This window comes from Silurus aristotelis (assembly GCF_946808225.1).
Source record: "Silurus aristotelis genome assembly, chromosome: 8".
Lineage (NCBI taxonomy): Eukaryota > Metazoa > Chordata > Actinopteri > Siluriformes > Siluridae > Silurus > Silurus aristotelis.
The window spans coordinates 22888020-22910772 of record NC_139581.1 but is presented as its reverse complement, the minus strand read 5'-3'; positions in this window follow the sequence as shown (position 1 = coordinate 22910772).

The following is a 22753-nucleotide window of genomic DNA, read 5'->3' as shown; positions in this document are numbered from 1 at the left end:
CTAACTATACCTGCTCACGGAGGTAAACTAATATTCTTTAAGACGGCCGCTCAATGCTTGCTCATTCATAAAGAATCAGAAGTTCCCAGACGTGCTCTGTGCTCCATCCGTTCATAAGCCTTCAGTTTGTACAGATTTGTGGTAACGCCAGACTACATAATCAACTAGGTATAAATGATTTCAGGAAATTTTAGAGTTAATCAAGAATTTTACATTTATTTGCCAGGCAATAATCAATAAACAAATGTTACATATAAAACAAATAATAGAAAAAGTTATATAACATGATCAGCATAAAACTAAATATTTTAGCAATACAGTTTACTAAGGAAATGTTAAAGAAACACTATACCTGGCAATAGAGACACACAGAGACTGTGTGGGAAGTTCTGACTATTGAATGCTTCCCTGAGTGTTTCGCCAAATTTCCTTAAATACCCCAACCATCGTAAACACTTGTAAATTCAAAGTGATAAAAGCTTTGCACACCCTTTCTTGGGACAGGATGTGACCTAAAAAACCAAATGTCACATAGACCACCTGATAAGGATCTTTTCCGGGGCAACCCTTATGTCAGTAGGACAGAATATCTCCAAACCTGGGTTCTGTTCTACTGATATGGGACTGAGATCATATTTCCAATCACACTGAAACCTTTAAAATGATACTAAACATGTGAAGCTAAAATGTATACATTCCTGAATTGTAATTATTACATTCTGGGATCTTCTCAGTCCCCAGGAGGGAAAGAGGGGGGCTCAAGGGTGGGTGACTGGGCAGCTAAACAAATGGCTTTCTCTCCTCAGATCAAAGAGATCCTCTCCTCAGATTAGAAGGTTTATTGTTTTGTTGCATGGTAGTTCTCGGGGTCTGGCCTCATGAAGTTGCATTGTAGTTCTCGGGGTCTGGTACAATGAACAGATCTGACCATCGTTACAGTTGGATGAATGGATGGATGGATGGATGAATGAATGGATGGACAGACAGACAGCATGGTAAATAGAAAAGACAAGTGTAATGGGTCAAAAAAGAAAAAAAAATGTAATTTATAAGTTTGATTCCCCAACTATTAATACGTGAATACATTTCCTCATGTTTATTTTTTTATTTATTATTACATTTACAAAATTAGAGCTTTCAGTAAAACATCTGTTATTACCCCGCCACACCACTAGATGGTGGATTGTGTACACATGAAACACGCGAGAGAGATACTTCCCCCTGTTCGGCGCGCTCAGTATTAAACGGACTGCCGCTGTGGAAACATCTAACTTTGGTTCTCTTGTTTTTCTCTCAGGTACGAACATAAATAACTAAAATCTTCATTTCATTGTACTTGGGTAAATCGGCAGATGTTATACAAAGAGTTTGAGTTTGTTTAGTATTATATTTTAACTCACAGAGGATTATAAAAACCAAATCATGAGTTTAATCGTGTTTCATGTATGGTTTGTGTTGTATGACATTAGAAAAATGTTTAAAATACTGAAATACTGAGTTTATGTTAGATATATATTGTTTAAAAGTGTTTTTAGAAGCGTTTAAGAATTTAATTGCTTAGTGTATGTTGCATTCTAATTTCAATCGCCATTTTGGGATGTTTAGCACGTGTATTTTTTTCAGTGTGTGCACATGCATGAGTGAAATAGAGTGACAGACAAATTATATCAAGTGTAATGAAATCTAAAGCATTTCCCCAGAAATCTGGTCTTGAAGTTTTTCTGGTAAATGATAAATGTTTTTGTGCAGTTTTGACGCACTCTTTTTGTACTGTCATTGTACATTCTAATTATTGTGAATTGATGTAAACTTCCAAATGTATATAAGGTGTACTTGCACATAACTGTATATGTATGTTTACACCTACAAGTATACATAATATATAGAATATGAGAATATTACATACCATGGAATGTTTTGCATACACTTAGCAATTGTTTTAATGAATTAGTTTTTTCTGTTAAATTTCTGCCAAATGCACTTGAAGTTTAAAAAGTGTAATCTTTTTCAGAAGTTAACGCATTTAAAGAAAAAGTATTGTAATAAACTGACTGCCGCTGTGGAAACATCTAACTTTGGTTCTCTTGTGTTTCTCTCAGTTTGTTCTCTGATCCACAGTGCACACTGCCTGTGTATCATTTGCTGACAGCACAGATATCCCCTAGGTCTGAGGCCGGTAACAATTGGGGGCTCGTCCGGGATCCAGCACATCTCGTTTGGGAAGGTTGTCATAGTAACCGTGGTATCCTGTGACCAGTGTTTCAGGAAAGACTGCAGTGTCAAGGGTCATCCAGAGAACAGCTGCCACAGGTGATGCATCAAGATGACTACCTTAAGCCAAAGCCTGGTCTGGTCTTCCTGATCCAAAAGAAACTTTCAGATTTTAATCTTAGTCAGCTGCAGACTGTTGCCAGTTCAATAGATGATGGCTACGAAACTTACCGTGTTGCTGATCTCGGGGAACCCGAACTGTATGACCTAATCGTCGACTACATCAGAAGTGAGAAGCTAAAAGCTGCTGAAGATGAAGGCATGTTTCAACTTCTCCTTTTCGACTTGCTCAATGATGTGTCATCAGCTTCAGATACCCAAGCCACTGAATCTGGTACTGTTGCACCTGACTTGGCTGTGGATTCACCAACACACCACCGTCGTCACACTCCGACCAATGATGATGGAGAAGATCGTCTACCACCATCCTCTATGGACAGAGTTACTCTTACACCAACATTACACATGAACAAAGACACTCGCTTGCACTCATCATCCCAGGGCAGAGACAGCTGTGTACTTACCAGGGAAGTCACTTCATCAGCACCAGGTATGCCCTTCCACGTCGGCGCTGCTCCTTTGGGTAGGATGAACTCATCATCTAACATTTCTGATCATGTTGTAAGATTGTCAGATGTTTCAGCTTTGTTACCACACAGAGAATTTAAGTTACATGGTGGTCAAATCTGTGATGCAGGGTGTGACATGTCTTTCAATTGTCTCTGTAAACAAATGGATGAAGGGTTGCAGGAGGGTTTCAGTGAGTCTGAGATTATCAGAGCTGTCCTTTAAATAACAAAACCTGGTACATTCAAAGAGATGTTGGTTAATAAGCATGATCTCACTATTAATGGGTTGAAGAGATCCCACATTAGAGACAAAAATGTAACTGAACTTTTTCAAGAAATTGTTGTGGGCTTTCTTTGTCATTTTGTCTAGCACTAGCTAGACAAAATGGCAAAGAAAGCCCACAACAATTTCTTTACAGAATAATGGGTCTATAGCAGCGTGTTCTCTTTGAGTCACAACAACCTGGTGTAGGTTTCAGCCATAACAAAGAGCTTGTTCAGGGCACTTTCCTTCACACACTTTACCAGGGGTTAAACGAAAGAAACAGCCATGTTAGACATGATCTTAAACACTTTCTCTCAGACATGCAGGTTAGCGATGACTTACTCTTGGAACAAATAACAAAATCAACAACTGCAGAAGAAAGGCGATTAAAAAGACTGGGTTCAGTAGGTAGACACAGACCAGTTACTGTAAATGCAGCTCAGCACTCCCAAAGTGAAATAAACACCCCGTCAAAAGTTGATGCTGATTTACAAGCAAACCGTGATGCTATCAAAGAATTAACTGTTCAAGTTTCTTCTCTAACCAAGCACCCAGCCCAGATGTCCACCTCCACTGAGACTGTGAACTTGAAAGACAGCCGCTCATCTACTGATCGCGCCCAACCACCATTATCTGAGACGAGGTAAATGCAACGACTGTGTACAAAAAAACTATACAAACTGTGTTCACTGCTTTGTTTATGGCCAGGCAGGACATCGCGCCATTGGCTGTCTCCAACGAAAGATGTCGGGAAACGGGAGGAGGTCGCTGGAAAGGGGCAGCCAGCGTTCCTAAACAGTGATAAGCCCCAAGAAAAGGTCATAACACCTTAATGCTCACAGTTGTACTCGCAGTGCCAGTCGGATCCAAAGATAAGAGTAGCTCAACTCATTGGTAAGCGATATCTGGTCCCATGCTCAATCAATGGCACACCTCTTCAGATGCTCCTTGACTCAGGGGCACAAGTGACAATGGTGAGCAAATCATGGATTGAACAAACACTTCCACACATCAAAATACAGCCATTTGGATTGTTGTTTCTTGATCAATCCCTTGAAATTTCTTCTGCTAATAACACTGGAGTTCCTCTTGATGGATGGGCTGAGATTGATCTTCAGATACATAGTCAGCATCATGGGCATGTAATGATCAGAGTGCCACTTCTTATCAGTCAAGACTGTAACTACCCCTTCTTAGGTAGTAATGTCATAGCAGAGATCATTAAAGAAAATGCCAATCAGAAAGAAAAAGTCAATGTCTCTACTATTCTGGAAGAAGCTTTAGGTGTCAGTGTATCTACGGTAGAAGCATTAGTGTTGGCCCTCCAGGAAGTAACTTTTACGGAGACACCACAGCTCTACGTTCGCATTGGTAAGAGAGGTGTAACCATACCTGCTGGACAGATTCGAGAAGTTAAGAGTCGGGTTCGAGGGTGGTCCGGTAATGGAACCCTGCTGTTTCAGCCTATTGCTGGAAATTACTGCATTGAGGGTTTAGAGCTGTTACCAGCATTAGTGGATGTTCCTGGTGGATTGTCAAAATGTGTCAAAATCCCAGTCCAGAACCCCACTAAACATGCTATTTATCTGCCACAGAGGACAATTCTTGGAAATCTCAAAGATATTGTCGAGCTCAGACCCGTCCAGCATTCCATTGTTTGCCCTGAGTCCAGATACCAAGATACTCCCCGATCATGCTCAGCTCAGTTGAGGACTGATGATCTGAAAAAAACAGAAAGACAGGAACCTTTCTGTGCATTCAAATAAAGAAAAACTTTGTGATCATGGGTGGATTCGGAAGTCTACATCACCTTACTCATCCCCTGTGGTCTGTGTTAGGAAAAAAGATAAGAGCCTTCGACTTTGTGTTGACTTTCGCGGACTAAACAGTAAAACCATCCCGACCGCCATCCCCTGCCACGTATACAAGATCTATTAGAGAACCTTGGAGGTTACTCGTGGTTCTCCATACTAGACCAAGGCAGTGCATGTCACCAGGGCTTCGTTGAGGAGAACTCCAGGCACCTGACAGCTTTCAGCACGCCTTGGGGATTGTATGAGTGGATTCGCCTTCCCTTTGGCCTGACTAATGCGCCAGCAGCTTTCCAAAGGTGCATGGAAGGTGTGCTAAATGGTTTGAGGGATGAATGCTGTTTTCCATACTTAGACGATGGTCTCTGTTTTTCGAAAACCTTTCAGGACCACGTCAAAGACCTGCAGAGGGCTCCGCTTACGGGAGCATAGTGTGAAATTACGTCCAAAAAAGTGTGAATTGTGTAAACATCAGGTGAGGTATGTGGGACGTCTAGTTTCAAGCGAGGGTATCCTGGTTGATCCCAAGGATCTGGAAGCAGTGCTGCAATGGAAGGAACAGAAACCAAAGAATGTGGGAGAACTGGGCCAACCAAACAGAGTGTTAAAAAAAAGGTCAGTTGCCATCTAAGACACCAGTTCAGTGGACCCCCGAACACAGCGCTGTTGTTGCTCGCCTTGTTGACATGTTAACCTCCTCTCCTATCCTGGCCTACCCAGACTTTGATTTACCTTTTGTCCTCCACACCGATGCATCCAATGAAGGTCTGGGGGCTGTACTCTATCAGGAACAGAGGGGGTAAACACGCTTTTCCCAGTGCAGCTTCAGGACCAGATCAGAGTCTTTACCTCCAGATGTTATTTCTGCCATATGGCGGTGGAGATAAAGCAGAGAGAGAAAAAGAAGTACCGTGGGTTGCGGCCCTTCAGCTTTGTTCCACTGATGATGTTTTTGCTGCCAACCCACCCGTTATCACTCCTGAAGACATTCCAGCTGCAAAAAAAAAAAGACGCTTCCATCTGTGACGTAATTACAATGAAGGAGAAAGGATGGAACCCCAATAACAAAGACAAGAGACAAATGGATCCAACCACACGACAACTGATACATGAATGGAACAGACTTAGACTTGACAAGGGAATTTTATACAGAAAGACAGGGCAAAGTAGACAGCTGGTTCTCCCTAAGTCCCTCCGGTCTCTCGTGCTCAAACACCTTCATGATGACATGGGGCATATCGGGGCTGACAAAGTTATCCAGCTGGCAAGGCAAAGATTTTATTGGCCTTTCATGCAGCGTGACATAGAAGATTGTCATTCGTCAATTGCCATGTATCAAACAAAAGCGACCTGTTCCTCAGAAGGCACCAATGGGCTTGATTACAACTAGTGCCCCATTTGAGTTATTGCCTGTAGATAATCTGCACCAACGACTTGAGCAACTGGCTGGCATTACTCATTCTCGAACAACCCCCTATCGCCCACAGGGGAACCCTGTTGAGCGTCTGAATAGAGCATTGCTTCAAATGCTCAGAACACTCGCAGAGGAAAAGAAATCAGAGTGGAAATAACATTTACCACACATTGTCCATGCGTACAATTGTTCAAAGCACGAAGCTACGGGCTTTTTTCCACATTTTCTACTCTTTGGGAGAGCCCCCCGGATACCCATCGATTTGCTCTTTAACCTTTAATCTGAGCCACAGACTGAGACCTGTCTGGAATATGCACAGAAGTGGGCATCTCGGATGCAGGAGGCATATTAGATTGCCTCTGAAAATAGTAAAAGGTGTTCGGCAAAAGGGAAAAAATAATCGTGCTTCAGCCAGGTGATCGTGTGCTTGTCCGCAACCTATCGGAGAGAGGTGGGCCTGGTAATCTCCGCCCTTATTGGGAGAACAAAGTTCACCGTGTCGTTGAAAGGATGGGAGATGGTCCTGTATATCGAATTCAAGCTGAAACCGGTGACCGCACTCTTCGTGTACTGCACCGCAATCTCCTTTTGTCTGTGAACGATCTGCCACTCGAACATGATGGTCAGGACAATTAGACACAAAAACGACAAAGACAGAATCTACACCGCATGAACAGCCAGCATCAAATGTCTGACACCCTCGAGCCTGAAACCAGTGATTCTGGGGATGAGGAAGGATATGCATGTAATCCCAGATGAGTAATTCTCAAACAGTTCCAGGGTGAGCCACACAGTCATCTTCGTTTCGTAGCACCAGAGTTTCACCCTGTACACTACAGGGCAGAGTCAGATAACCTTGAGTCATATGAGCAGCACCCTCAGGTTGTGACATCAGAACCATCGCAAGCACTGACAGACTCTTTGCCATATGGGGAACCTCAGGAACAATCGGATGACTGCATGGTTGGTAGTGATGAGGATACTGATCTGGGAGCACAGCAGGGTGCAATCCAGTGAATGACGAGGACGTCATCCTGCGCAGGTCTACCCGTGCAGTTAAGCCAAAGGAGATTTTAACGTACAATCAGATGGGCCAACCTAAATATCAAACTTGGAGGCCAACACGATGCATGCTTGTGTCCTTTACCCTGTCCAAACTTACCTTGTGCTACCTGACATACACCACTACCCAGTGCCAGCAGTATGGGTATTCGAAAAAAAAAAAAAAAGAGTCATGAAAGAATAGAAGATACTGGTCATTCTTAAACATGCATAAAAAAACTCATACATTCTTTAAGTGGTAATCTCAGTTCTAGATGTCCGGAGACATCTCTAAAAGCAGGGGAGAGTGTAATGGGTCGTAAAAAAAAAAATTTATTTATAAGTTTGATTATATCGAGTGAATATATCAAGTGTAATGAAATCTAAAGCATTTCCCCAGAAATCTGGTCTTGAAGGTTTTCTGGTAAATGATAAATGTTTTTGTGCAGTTTTGACGCACTCTTTTTGTACTGTCATTGTAAATTCTAATTATTGTAAATTGATGTAAACTTCCAAATGTATATAAGGTGTACTTGCACATAACTGTATATGTATGTTTACACCTACAAGTATACATAATATATAGAATATGAGAATATTACATACCATGGAATGTTTTGCATACACTTAGCAAGTGTTTTAATGAATTAGTTTTTTCTGTTAAATTGTATTTCACCAAATGCATTTGAAGTTTAGAAAGTGTAATCTTTTTCAGAAGTTAACGCATTTAAAGAAAAAGTATTGCAGTAATAAACTGACTGCTGCTGTGGAAACATCTAACTTTGGTTTTCTTGTGTTTCTCTCAGTTTGTTCTCTGATCCACAGTGCACACTGCCTGTGTATCACCCTTGCCTTCACTGGAAACTCACACCAGGCCACGCAGGCGTCCCTCTATTTTGAGTTCAACCGAGAATCATCCTGAGTAAGTATATATTTTGTATTTTCTTAAATTATATTTAGTTTAAGTCATTATTGCATTGTATGGCATATGCAAACAACTTTGACACAATGACACAATTAGTGATGTTCATGTGTCTGTGTGTGTGTGTTTCATAAACAGATGTGATCAAGCACCTGCTCCAAAAAGGGCAAAGGCAGCACACAGACAGTCCACCATGTCATGGAAGGATCAGACAGATAACGACACAGTTCCACAGACTCTGCGATTCCTGTCCGCACATGAACCTGGACCTCAACTGAGGTCTTCTGACTCTCATTCTCCATTTAGTCTATTTAAAATGTTTTTCCCGGAGAGTGTTGTGTCAACTCTGTGCCACAACACAAATGCTCAAGCTGCCAAGTCAATAGCCAAGGGACGCAAATACAAATGGAGAGATGTAACCGTGAGTGAGATGTATCGCTACATTGGGCTCTTATTTTACATGGCAATGGTAAAGTTGCCCTCCATCATAGACTACTGGCGACAAAGCAGTATTTTCACAGTTCCCTTTCCAGCAACAATTATGTCAAGGGACAGATACAGGACAATTTCGTGGAATGTACACGAGTCACCCAGATGCAGACAAAGAAAACGACAGAAAGAGGGGCACAACTGAACATGACCGTCTGTTCAGAGTGAAACCGCTTTTATGGACACAATCCGTAAGACATGCAAAGCAATTTATCATCCTAGAAGACATTTAGCCATGGATGAGCGGATGGTAGCATGCAAAGCTAACACTGGGATGACACAGTACATGAAAGCCAAGCCAACTACGTGGGGGTTCAAGTTGTTTGTTCTTGCCGATTCCTCAAATGGATACCCTATTATTATTATTTAATGCATAGTATTGTAGCCCTACAGGCTAGGATTTGCGGTACCCTACTGTAGTGTATTGTGTTATTGTTTTTGTTGCACTCTTTATTTTTTATACATACTGTACTGTATTGTTTTATTGTTACACAATTCCCTTTTTAATGCTGTCCCTGCTAATGTGTATTTTAAATAAACCACAAAGGAAACGCATTCCTTCTTGTAGTACTGTACTTCTCACTCAGATCCTGGCTCAGTGATCCACAGCTCATTATGTAATCGACAGCTCATTATGCGACCCATTGTCTACAAAGCTGTCAGTCACAGCATGTCGACGCCTCTACACATATGGCCTTTCAAAGTAGAAAGTGTCTTTTAAATTTTAAATCAAAGTATTGTTTAATGTGAATGAGCAGGCAGGATGATTTTCACATGATTTAAAAAAAAAAAGAAAAAATAAACCTACATTAGGTTTATTATTATTATAGGTTATAAAACTACATCTATTCTCAAAAAGTCTTGTGAAAACATGTTTACTATAGGTTTTGTGGCCTTATTTTAGTGAGGGTTTTTTTTTTTTTTTTTTTTTTTTTTTTGCTTTTTCACAAACCACGCATAAACCTTATTTAGTCAAAAATACAAACACACACATATACGTTGTTTACATATTATGGTAGCCCAGTTTGTGCTGAATACAGTGTAATAAGTCTTTTGTCAATAATATATTTTAAAAGCAACTAAAAAGAACCAAATGTAAGCGCATGTCAAACTCTCTCAAGGGGCCAAAAACACCGACTCCAGAGGGTTAAGCATTCTTTTGCTGCAGCAAAGAAACAGTTACAAAATGCTTTTAGACAGAAAGATGTTATTGCTTTTTTCCAAACATTTCCTAATTCATGCCATAAACTGCCAAATGAAGCTATGGAGGTGTATGCTGCAGACATTTGTAGGCTTGTCAAAGAGGCTTTTCCTGAATTTGAACAAAATGCCTCTGAATACATGAAACTGTCAAGATTTCTGGCTGGTCTGGATCAAGAACTCCAAATTAAGTGCCATGAGAGAGGAGTCAAAACATTTGAAGTTGCTGCTCAAGCAGAACATGCTCGACAAGCAGCCAGACTGGTACATCCAATTTCAGCTGCTAACACTGCCAGAGATGTTTCTGCAATGCAAACAGTCAATGCTGTGTCCAACACTGACAATCTTTTTCTAAAGCAAGCTGTACGCGAGTAAAGATTTGACCGCATTGAAATTACAATTTCATGATCAGTATGGTCGATCAAAGAGACCCTCATCACCATATCAACAAAGTCCAGCTGGACATGCCACTGCATGGAACACAGCTTTTGAATGTTCACCACCTAGGCATTCAGGTTCTCGACATTCGTCACCTGACCAGTCCCTCAACCATAGCAGAGATCATGACAGACATGGCAGAGACACATACTGGCAACGTGATCGAGGTGATTTTTCTCCACACCGCAGGAAGGGGTCCAGGCCCTTTCATTCCTCAAGATATTCAACTGATGACAGCCCATAATTGCTATGATGATGGCATGCAGAGACCACAGTATGTCACCAGGCCATACAATAGCTCTCCACTTCGACGCCGGAGCTAGAGTTCTCATCAGAAGCGCGCCGCCTTTGAGGAGTGCCAGAAACCTCAATACAGACATCGGCAATGCAGAATGGATCAGCAGAATGGTTCACGGGTTATCTACAAAGATCATCACAGCGAGGACCAGGGAAACTTCCATTAGCTCGTGCTGCGGGGCACTCATCAGCTATTTCCCCATCTGATAACCTTGCTGAGGATGAACATTCATTTTCTGGTGACTGTAAGGACACTTTCACTTCACACATTTCCGGTATTGTTAAAGGTACTCATATGCACATACTGTTGGATACAGGCTCTAGTATTTCAATCATTAATGAAGCTATACGTATGTCAATACCTTCATTGTGTAAGACACCTTTAAAAAGTAATTTCATTTTGTCAAAATCTGTGACTGGTTAGAGTTTAGACAGTTTAGGGACTATGTCTGTCTCTATAAGACTGAGTTCTTTTACATTTCAACATGAAATGCAGGTTGTTAGAAATGCTAGTCAGGGTATCATACTTGGCTGGGAATCCTGAAGCAGCATTAGGTGGTTTTGGATCTAGGCAGAGGATTTTGTTGCCTCTATGATCAAACCTTACCACTACTAAGCACAGCCCAGCTTGTCCCTGCCCACTGTACAGCCCAAATTTCGGTGGCTACAACTATTCCCCCTCAATGTGAAATGCATTGTACAGCCACGCTTATATCTTCTGCCCTTAAAGCAGGTTTAGCAGATGGGTATAATGGATTACTTGAACCTTACTCATTTAAACTGGATGGTGTTGTTGTAGCACGCACCCTCACAGTTGCTAAAAATGGTCTCATGGTGGTGCGTGTCATGAATCCTACTAACAGCCCTTTTGTGCTACAGCCTGGTATGCAACTAGGAAAATTCACCCCTATAGGCCAGGATGATGTTTTTGACAGCTCAGGTTCTGTGTGTAATGTTTCTACCCCACCGGCAGTGTCTCCTGCAATTGTGCTGGAGGTTAATAGTGGGCACCTATCTGATTCTCAGCTCTCTGAGATAAAATCACTGCTGCTTCGAAACAGTGACATATTTAGCACTAGTAACACAGATTATGGTAGGACGAACCTTGTCACCCACAAAATCAATACTTCCCATGCAGCCCCAGTTCGAAAACGGGCCTACCGCACCTCATCACAAATGCAGGATGTGATTTAATCACATGAAGATGACATGTTGGCCAAAGGCATAGTTGATGTCAGTCATAGTCCATGGGCTGCCCCTGTTGTTATGGTGTGGAAAAAAGATGGCTCTTGCCGTTTTTGCATAGATTATAGGGGCCTCAACTCTGTCACTATTACAGATGTTTTATCTGTAAGTTTGCACAATTGGCACAGCCACTGCATGCACTTACTCAGAAAGGCAAACTGTTTGTTTGGACTGAAGTAGAGCAGGAAGCTTTTGTTTCGCTTTGCCATGCGTTAACCAATACTCCTATCCCTTCGTTCCCTGACTTTTCCAAAGAGTTTTTGCTCTTTACTGATGCGTCAAATACGGCAATTGGATGTGTTTTGGCCCAGATGAACGATAAAAAAGAAAATGTTATTGCATATGGCAGTCACATTTTGACACCCACTGAGAAACGATGGTCAGCCTACGATAGGGAGTTTTGGGCCATTGTGTGGTCCATTCGTCATTTTCGCCAGTATCTGATGGGCTATTATTTTCGCATTATTACAGACCACAGGCCCCCGCTTAGTCTTAGGCAGATGGTTTTGGATGGTGATCCCTCAGGCCGCAGAGCAAGGTGGGCTCTGGAAATTTACGAGCACAGACACGGTCACAAACACGCAAATGCAGACGCAATGTCTCGTCGGCCTGTCAGAAATGTTCCGATTGACTCTACACCTAAGGTTTAATGTGTGAACTTTGTTTCGGCTTGCACCCAGACAGATGTAGTTGAGTCACAGCTTACCATGCCTCCACCCGCGAACCAGTTGGCTAACACTGATACCACATCTCAACAGGTCTCACCCACTACAGCTTTTATGGCGAGGGTGGACCTGCATTGCTCAATCTCTGCTTCCCCTAACATTTCACTTTTGAAAATGGATAGGGAGGATATTGCTCAGGATCAAAAAGCTGACCACCATATTCTGAGCTAAAAGGCACCTTACCTTTGATTAAGCAATTTTGGAAAGAATTTCCCAGACTTGTGTTGGTTGGTTTTATTCTTTCCCACAAATTTAGAGCCCCACCAGGTGATGTACATTTTCAAGTTGTGGTTCCACAGAACCTTCAGCTGAAGCTATTTGAGAATTTACATGGACACTCTCTCACTGGTCATTTCAGTGCACAGAAAACCTTACAGCGGGCCCAGGTTAGATGCTTCTGGCCTTACATGTCTAGAGACATTACAAATGGTGTCTGCAGTGCCAGGCTTGTAAAGCAAGAGGGCCACAAACACCACATCAGCAGGCCCCTATGCAAAACATAGTTACAAGCATGCCTTTTGAGAAAGTGGCAGCTGATTTGACAGAGTTGCCTGTTACACAACGAGGTAACCGGTACATTCTTATGGTAATGGATTATTTTACAAAGTTTTTGAATGTATATGCACTTCCTGATCAGCGAGCGACTACCGTGGCTAAATGTTTGTTTGAGGATTATATAAGCCATCATGGTTTACCCCAAAAGTTTGCACACAGAACAGAATTTGACTCTCATCCTATGTCTGACGGGCATGGTAGAACGTGCCAACAGGTCTGTCAAAGATCAACTTGCTAAATATCTGTACACAAAAGGTGGTAAATGGGATGAACACCTGAGGCAAGTTGAGTTTGCATACAATACAAGTGCACACTCTTCCACTAAACATTCACCATTCTTTTTGGTTCATGGACGAGAAGCTCGTCTCCCTGCTGATTTTCTTCTTGGGGACTGATGTATATTTCGGGTTGTGCAGGAGTATAGCTGTTGCTTGGAAGAAATCTCTGTAGACACCGTCTTTCTTGCAAACCAGGTTTATTCACAGAAGGTTCAGCATCTTGATACGAGCATCCAGGATCTGCTCGGAGGGGTTCAAAGCCAAACGAACCGGTCTAACGTCCTGTCTCGTCTATATATATCTGAGCCGTTGCTATTGACCGCATCTCAAAACATGCAAGATGTAAGTGAGCTCATTTCTCCAGAATGTTTAGCATAAGGAACATCACCACATATGGACAGTTGCTATTGTCTTGTTATACAGTCAGCTCGTAAGGGATTTCAGAAGCTGCACGTACACCCTCCAACATAAACATTTGGCCCAGACTCTGCTATAAACACTATGGTCTTTCAACATCGTCTTGTAGGGAAAAGATCTGGCCTGCATTCCCGCAATACAGAATAAAGTCGAATAAAGGTACTACATATTTCAGATATTACAGAGTAGACTCACCTACAGGTGATATTGGTGTGACCTATGAAGTGCGGGATCAGGTAGATCCTAAGGCCAAGTCAAGAATACTACACTACAACCGCCTTAAGCCATATCGGTCCATATTGCCACCAAACTCTGAAGGAAACAGTACTAATGTGCAACCCCCATCCATGGTTGGAGCCCCACCACTCACTGTGCTTTCAGGCTCTCGTCCTTATGCGTACCAAGAACCTAGCATGCATGAACCTTTGATGCCACCTACACCTACTCAAACAACACCATTTCCTTCACCTGCTCCTAGTGTTGAGTCTCCGGGTCGGTATCGAACGAGGTATGGGCGTTTAGTGCATCTTCCTCAGCGCTTTAGAGTTGGGGTCTGAATGTGGACAATGGCGCTAACACTATTAGAACCATGCTAGTAATGAAGTTGACATATTCCACAGTATGGGTGTTTTATGCAGTTTAAATTATTTCGTTCTTAAAGTGTTAATGTTCACTGCATGATATTTGTTACGGTTGTGTTTACAATGACATGTTTATGATTACAGTTTGTGTAATGTATTTTTTTTTCTTACTCTTCTCTTTGTTTACTTTTTTTCCCCTTCAGTTTTGGAAACGAGGACGTTTCTTTTTCCTAAGAGGGGATGTAGTGTAAAAGTAAAAATGTATGTGCTTTGCCAGGTGCTTTGGGAGCGTGAGTCGAGGAGCACGAGAATTGTTTGGAAAAAAAGAATAAAGTTGGAAAGAAGAGCTCGTTGGTGTCCGTGAATGTTATTAGAGAAATAATATCACTTTAGTTTTGTTAGTGTTAAGATGTTTTTCACACACATTTCTTTGTCTGTTCAGTGTCTAAAGAATATTTACGATGTTAGTCTCTAAGGTAAACAGGGAGTCCTTATCTGGGCTCACACATCTCCGGCTAGTATATCCTTTTGTCTAAACAGGAAACAAGTTTAGGACAGCCTTTTCTCTGTATATATATATATTATATATATATTATACGTTCTGTGTCTGCAATAAACCAGAAGAGGAAGAATATTTGCTGCATTCTGTGTGCTGTGTATTTCTTCTTCTCTGATATCAGAACGGCACCACGGGCATAACAGGTCGTATGGAAAACCTCTCCAAGAATTAAGTTTCATTTGGGCATGATAAAAATCTAACAGTTTTGGTGTCAGAAGTGAGATACTTTCTGGCAATATCCGAAGGGAGATCACGCATCAAGGTAAGTTTTAGGATACATTCTTGTTTGCAGGGATTGTCCCGTTTGCCAGCCAATAGGGCTGTATGTGTGTTCGTGTCTTGGTTATGCATTAATTGTTTAATTAATGATAATTTCCTTTGGTGGGATGATTTCATCGCGACATTGTTTTCCTCACCTTAGATGTTAAGATGCAAGATTAGAAGACGCTTTTTTACGGTCCGTCTAATATAGGCGATATTGTCTGAAGTATCCAAAAGAATCCACGATAATTTTTATATGCCCGAAAAAAATAGATAAATGAAAAATTTATTGTTTAAAACAAAACAAAACGAAAAAAGTGAGAGTAAAGAGAAAAGGAACTAAAGAAAAACTGACATTTTCAAAAGACTTTCAAATTTTTCAAAAGACTTTAATCTTGTTTTAGCTTTATAGTCTATTTTTTTCTCCTAACTCCAACTGGAGAGACTGGATTACCTTTTTTGTTTGAAGACTGCGATCCCCCTGGTGCCTAGCACAGCTGTATTGTCTGAGTGTTAAGTGTTGTTTGTCTGTTCTTTGTTCTGTGTAAAGAAGATGGGTCATGACATTTCTCGCTTACTGCCGAAAGAAAATTCCAAAGATTGGATGTATAGGAATAGTGCTGGTTATTGAACTAATCCTTATTTAACCCAGCCATTAGGGGGGCACAAGCCAGTGTACTCTTAGTGCCGGTCCCAAGCCCGGGTAAATGGGGAGGGTTGCGTTAAGAAGGGCATCCAGCGTAAAACATGTGCCAAATCAAATATGCGGATCACAAATGAGAATTTCATACCGGATCGGTCGAGGCCCAGGTTAACAACGACCGCGGTGAAGGGAACAGAGGTGATGAGGAGGTGATGGGTAGGTATGGTTTTAAGGAGAGGAATGTGGAAGGGCAGATGGTGGTAGATTTTGCTAAAAGGATGGAAATGGCAGTGGTGAACACGTATTTTAAGAAGAAGGAGGATCATAGGGTGACGTATAAGAGTGGAGGAAGGTGCACACAGGTGGATTATCTTCTGTGTAGGAGATGCAACCTGAAGGAGATTGGAGACTGTAAGGTGTTGGCAGGGGACAGTGTAGCTAGACAGCATCGGATGGTGGTCTGTAGGATGGTTTTGGAGGCGAAGAAGAAGAGGAGGAAAGTAAGGTTCGAAAGAAGAATAAGATGGTGGAAACTGAAGGAGGAAGAGTGTAGTGTGAGGTTCAGGGAAGAGGTCAGACAGGGGCTTGGTGGTGGTGAAGAGGTGCCGGATGATTGGGCAACTACTGCAGGAGTGATGAGGGAGGCAGCTAGAAAAGTACTTGGTGTGACATCTGGAAATAGAAAGCAAGACAAGGAGACGTGGTGGTGGAATGAGGAAGTGCAGGAGAGCATTAGGGGAAAGAGATTGGCAAAACAGAAGTGGGATCGACAGAGTGATGAGAAGAGTAGGCAGGAGTACAAGGAGATGCGGCAGCAGGTTAAAAGGGATGTGGCGAAAGCCAAGGAAAAGGCATATGAGGAGCTGTATAAGAGGTTGGACACTAAGGAAGGAGAAAAGGATTTATACCGATTGGCCAGGCAGAGGGACCGAGCTGGGAAGGATGTACTGCAAGTTAGAGCAATAAAGGATGGAGAGGGAAATGTGTTGACTAGTGAGGAGAGTGTGTTGAGAAGATGGAGGGAGTATTTTGAGCAGCTGATGAATGAGGAAAATCAGAGAGAGAGAAGGTTGGAGGATGTGAAGTTGGTGAAGCAGGATGTAGATAGGATTAGTAAGGAGGAAGTGAGAGCAGCGATTAAGAGGATGAAGAATGGAAAGTCGGTTGGACCAGATGACATACCGGTAGAAGCGTTTAGATGTTTAGGAGAGATGGCAGTGGAGTTTTTAACCAGATTGTTTAACAGGATTCTGGAAGGGGAGAGGATGCCTGAGGAATGAAGAAGGAGTGTGCTGGTACCGATCTTTAAGCATAAGGGAGATGTGCAGACCTGCAGTAACTACAGGGGAATTAAGTTGATCAGTCACACCATGAAGTTATGGGAAAGAGTAGTGGAAGCCAGGCTGAGAGAAGAGGTGGCCATCTGTGAGCAACAGTATGGTTTCATGCCGAGGAAGAGCACCACAGATGCCTTATTTGCTTTGAGGATGTTGATGGAGAAGTATAGAGAAGGACAGAAGGAGCTGCATTGTGTATTTGTGGATTTAGAGAAAGCGTACGACAGGGTGCCGAGAGAGGAGTTGTGGTATTGTATGAGGAAGTCAGGTGTGTCAGAGAAGTATGTGAGGGTGGTGCAGGACATGTATGAGGACAGTGTGACGGCAGTAAAGTGTGCAGTAGGTACGACAGACTGGTTCAGGGTGAAGGTTGGACTGCATCAAGGATCTACCCTGAGCCCTTTCCTGTTTGCAGTGGTGATGGACAGGTTGACGGACGAGGTCAGACAGGAGTCTCCCTGGACTATGATGTTTGCAGATGATATTGTGATTTGTGGTGAGAGTAGAGAGCAGGTTGAGAAGAGCCTGGAGAGGTGGAGATATGCGCTGGAGAGAAGGGGAATGAAAGTCAGTAGGAGTAAGACAGAGTACATGTGTGTGAATGAGAGGGAGGGCAGTGGAGTGATGCGGTTACAGGGAGAAGAGGTGGAGAAGGTGGAGGAGTTCAGGTACCTGGGGTCAACAGTGCAAAGTAATGGAGAGTGTGTTAGGGAAGTAAAGAAAAGAGTGCAGGCAGGGTGGAGTGGGTGGAGAAGAGTGACAGGAGTGATTTTTGATAGAAGAATATCTGCAAGAATGAAAGGGAAAGTTTATAGGACTGTGGTGAGACCTGCGATGTTGTATGGATTAGAGACAGTGGCATTGAGTAAAAAACAGGAGGTGGAGCTGGAGGTAGCAGAGCTGAAGATGTTGAGGTTTTCGTTGGGAGTGACGAGGATGGACAAGATTAGAAATGAGTTTATTAGAGGGACAGCACATGTAGGATGTTTTGGTGACAAGGTGAGGGAGGCGAGATTGAGATGGTTTGGACATGTGCAGAGGAGGGACATGAATTATATTGGTAGAAAAATGCTGAAGATGGAGCCACCAGGTAGGAGGAAAAGAGGAAGGCCAAGGAGGAGGTTCATGGATGTGGTGAGGGAAGACATGCAGGTAGTTGGTGTAAAAGAGGCAGATATAGAGGACAGGGTGGTATGGAGACGGATGATCCGCTGTGGCGACCCCTAATGGGAGCAGCCGAAAGAAGAAGAAGATTGAACTAATCCTTATTTAGATCATTTGGCATTTTGGAGTGAAATTGTGTCACATCTAGGTTTCTACTATGGTCCAGGTTAAGTTAACCCGTTATGCTCCGCACTGCAACAGGAAGTGGTGCATTCCAGCCTCAGCACAAAACTCAAGGAGAAGGTCCTAGGAAAAAGGGGAAGTTCATCTATTAGGGAATAGATAGAGTTCCAATTTCATGTCCTGTAACTCACCTTTTGCTTGTTGTGACACCGACTGGTACAAATTTTTATCATAGCTTTACAATAATTCCAAGTTCGCCTTTAAACCTTTTAGGAAGAGATATAATGCACAAATGGGAATTGAGATTCTGTTTTTTGAAACCAATGTTTCACTGTCTTTTCCTTCTGTCCTCATGCTCTCAACCGAGCCACAGCCACATCCGGAAGATTTCTTACAGGGTAGTACAGAGGTCCTGCCTGATGAACCAAATTTAGGTGAAGTTAACCCTAAATTATGGGCCTCTCACAAAGATGAGGCAGGTTTAATCCAGGTAAAACCGTATCATGCACTCATGAAAACACAATATCCGATTTTCGTTAAACAATATCCATTGTCAAAAGAGAAGAATTTTGCCATTGCTCCAGTTATTGACAATTTATTGTCACAAGGTGTTTTGATCGAGACACATTCACCTTATAACACACTGATTAATCTCATCTTGAAGGCAGATAAAAAATGCTGGAGGTTAACACAAGATTTACGTGAGATTGATAAAATAGTTATTCCGTTAGCTCCTTAGGAGCCCGATGTAGCTACCATTGTTAACTCTATACCAGCGACTCACAGTTTTTCTTTACTGTGATTGATCTTTGTTCTGCTTTTTTCAGTGTCCCTTTGGCCTCAGAGACGCAGACACTTTTCGCGTTTGCCTATAGGGGACGTCAATTCACCTGGACCCATCTTCTTAGGGGTTGACTCGTCAGCCGAATCATACTAAACCTTTTTACCTTCGTGTGCACGAATGTGGTGGTACGGCTGCGGGGATCCTAGCCCAGGAACACGGTGACAGATATCGCCCTGTTGCGTATTTTTCCAAATCTTTAGACAACATAGCACAAGGGTTGCCTTCGTGCTTGCGTGCAGTGGCTGCTGCGGCTCTGATGGTCCGGGATGCTGAGAAAACAGTGCTGTCACATCCTTTAATACTGTACACCTCACATCAGGTAACAGCTATTTTAAACAACCTCAACACACAAGATATGATAGCACAACGTAGATCTGGTTATGAAACCACACTCTTGGCAACGGAAAACTTAACTATTAAGCCTTCTTCTAAGCCACATTCAGCTGTAGTAGCTCAGCGTGATCTGCTAGACAATATTGACTTAGATGGTTTTGACGACGCACATGATTGCCTTAAACACATTGAACAAGAGACCTCTTGTAGGCCTGATCTTTTAGATACGGCCCTGGAAGTGGGGGATTGCCTATATGTACAAGGTTCATGTTCAAAACCTTCTGATGTGTATTTATGTTCAAAACCTTCTGATGTGTATTTATGTGGATATGCGGTTGTAAGATTACCTGATGTAATAGTTAAAGCTAAACCATTACCATACACATCAGTACAAGCTGCAGAGTTGGTGGCACTTACAAGAGCATGTCATTTGTTTGAAGGTAAAGTAGTGACTATATACACTGATTCTAAGTATGCTTATGGTGTTGTGCATGATTTTGCCGAAACATGAAAGCAAAAAGACTTTAAAACAGCTGATGGAAAGCCCATAGCACATTTTAATCTCATAGGCGACTTTTTAAAAGCTGTTCAACTCCCTGCCAAAGTGGCCATAGTTACACATATGCCACCTGTGGGAAATTTTAGATACCTGTTGGTTATAGTTGACAGATTCAGCAAGTGGCCAGAAGCATTTGCATGTGCGACAGAGAATGCTAAAACGGTTGTCAAAATATTAACGAAAGAGATCATCTCCAGGTGGTATTTCTAGTGTAATTGAAAGTGATGACGGCACACCTTTTGCTTTGAAGGTAACACAACTTTTGTCTATAAGCTTAGCATTTTATTATTCCCTATCACCCACAGTCAGCTGGAGTGGTAGAGAGAACAAACAGAACCATTAAGGAACGGGTTACTAAAGCCTGCATTGAAACAGGCCGAAATTGGACTGTTGTTCTCCCGGTAGTACTCACAGAAATGAAAATGACCCCATCCTCAACAAAACTAACCCTTTGAAAGTTTTATGTTCGAACCTTTCCCAACCCCATCGGTCAGGGGACGCACTGGCATTTCTTCCTTAGGTAACCTGGAAGTGATGGTGGAGGACTAAGTTTCTGCCCTGGTTGAGAAATTGAATTCTATCAGTGCTGATGTCTCACTAACTCTTCCTCTGCCTACAGATAAGCCAACACACCCTTTTGTGCCTAATCAGCAGGTCCTGATAAGAAGTCTGAAGCGTACCGAAGTCGTTGAGCCGAAGTATTTGGGTCCAGCGACTGTTCTAGCTGTAACCAGTACTGGAGTTCTGACTGATTATTAGCCACAGTGGATACACGCAAGCAGGATCAAAACAGCACCCACTTATTCTATGCACTAATTGGTCTGTTGGCCTAAGAAGCCTGCCTAAGTGAGTATTTAGTGCTGAAACAATTGAGAGCCCACGGAAAGATCCTTTCTTTATAGTAGAAAGGGGGCCACCTCCGGGGTGAAGATCTGACTCACTTGACTGTTTAGCTTACCCTGATACCTGCTCTAGGTCTAAATTCTATAACAATATGTGCATAGTTGTAACTAGACTCCGAATTTTTCTTATTTTCTTAAACACATCATTCAGAGAGTAAACTGTTACGTATAATTTATAATACTGCTTATAGACATATTGAACAAGCACTGAGAAACAATTGTCTCATGACGTCTTGGAGAACATGAAACAACTGCTGGACAAAGTTTTATTTGAGAAGATTAAGAGTTTGTTTACAAGTGTTGAACACTATTTTATTTTAGGAATGATTCTTTTATTGATTGTTGGAATTGTACTTTGTATGTTGCCATGTTTGATGACGATGGTAAGACAGGCCATAAAGGCCTCGATTGGAGTGGTGATGATGAAGGATTATATGCATGTTGGGAAATAATGAAATGGAATCTGTATGTTTTCTCTGTTCTGGCACCGAGGTGGTGGAATGAACTTCCCCTAAATGTCTGTACAGCATAGTCCCTGATTATCTTCAAGCGACGACTGAAGACCTACCTCTTCCTGAAATACCTAAATTAGCACTTTCCAAGTTTGTAGAATTCGAGTTATATTTATATTAATTTGTAATCTTGCGTACCAGTGTAGATTTATTCATTACTAGAGATTTAAAGCACTTTTGTACGTCGCTCTGAATAAGGGCGTCTGCTTAATGCCACAAATGTAAATGTAAATGTAAATGTTTTGTTTGTCTTTATCTTTTCCATTTGCAGTTTATGTCACCGATTCTGTTCCCTGGATGAACATCCTATGTTTTGGTGTGTGATGCTAAATCATAAATTATTTAAAGTGGCCATTGTTAGTGTTAAGATGTTTTTCACACTGTTTCACACACATTTCTTTGTCTGTTCAGTGTCTATAAAATATTTACGATGCTAGTCTGTAAGGTAAACAGGGAGTCCTGATCTGGGCTCACACATCTCCGTGTGTATAGTATAGTATATCCTCTTGTCTAAACAGGAAACAAGTTTAGGACAGCCTTTTCTCTGTATGTGTGTGTGTATATATATATATATATATATATATATATATATATATATATATATATATATATATATATATATATATATATATATATTTATATTTATATATATACGTTCTGTGTCTGCAATAAACCAGAAGAGGAAGAACATTTGCTGCATTCTGTGTGCTGTGTATTTCTTCTTTCCTGATATCAGAAAGGCACCACGGGCATAACAGGTCGTATGGTAAACCTCTCCAAGAATTAAGTTTCGTTTGGGCATGATAAAAATCTAACAAGTATCCACGCACAATTCTTACACTAGCTTTATTGTGGCTGAAGAAATTGCCTGCGCTGCAAAGTCTTTTTTCAGAGGGTGCATTTTTGAAGCAGTGCATGCTGAAGGTCTGTGAGCAGGTGTGTCCTGACCAGATACAGACTTTTAAAAATGTCAGTTTATCAAGAAACACCATCGTGGA